Raw genomic sequence first — 872 nt, 5'->3', positions numbered from 1 at the left:
CTGTATGGCGGTATGTTACTGTAAGACAGTGCACAAGCGCAGGTATGTGCAGTGATGCAGGACGCTTGTCTGGAGCTGTAGCTCAGGGCGTACATCATAGTGTACCACCCACCGCCGCGCACCAAGCCGCCGATGATTGCCGCCTGATCACCCTATGCCAAGGCATGGACGACAGGCGCCGAGATCGCTCCTGACTACGACAACCACTCTTTGGCCGCCACGATACTTGACGGCCAAACAGAGGGAGAATCTTGACTCAAGATCCTCAAAGTTCGAAAGCAGCGGGCATTAGGACTGCTGAGTCTCTATCCGAGTCGCTATTGTCCATAGCGTTCGATTACTATCGTTTCATATCGAACAAAGTACAAAGTATGTAAACTACTCACTGATATTGGCCTCTTTACGAATTATTCACGAACTCCTCTATGATTTAATATTCAATTTCATGGGTTTAGTAACCTACACTCTAACGTTAAGCAAAGCAAAAACTACCGGTAGTAAGCCTCAGAGTCAACCAACCGGTGCACCCAGCACATTAGCTGCCGCAACTTGCCGACCATGGCATTCCTCACTGATGAGAGGCGGTTGAACCAACGTGTTGAAATACTCGTTTACGGTCAACCGTCATAGACAACTCGTCACGTCACAGTTAACAACAACAGCTACTGTTGTGTATATTGCAAATATTCCACTGGCAGGTGAATACAAGTATTACCAGTGCGGAGGCGTTCAAATTGGTCATCAATTGATTAAAGCAAGTATAATGATACATGTTCGATGGCATGCACCTCATGGATGCTGACTGTGATCGTGAACTCATCGCAGCGTCGTCAGAAGGCGGCTCTCCGCCATCTACTCAGCAATCACGCTAT

This window comes from Aphanomyces astaci (genome assembly GCF_000520075.1).
Source record: "Aphanomyces astaci strain APO3 unplaced genomic scaffold supercont1.19, whole genome shotgun sequence".
Lineage (NCBI taxonomy): Eukaryota > Oomycota > Saprolegniomycetes > Saprolegniales > Verrucalvaceae > Aphanomyces > Aphanomyces astaci.
This window is presented reverse-complemented; position numbering follows the sequence as displayed.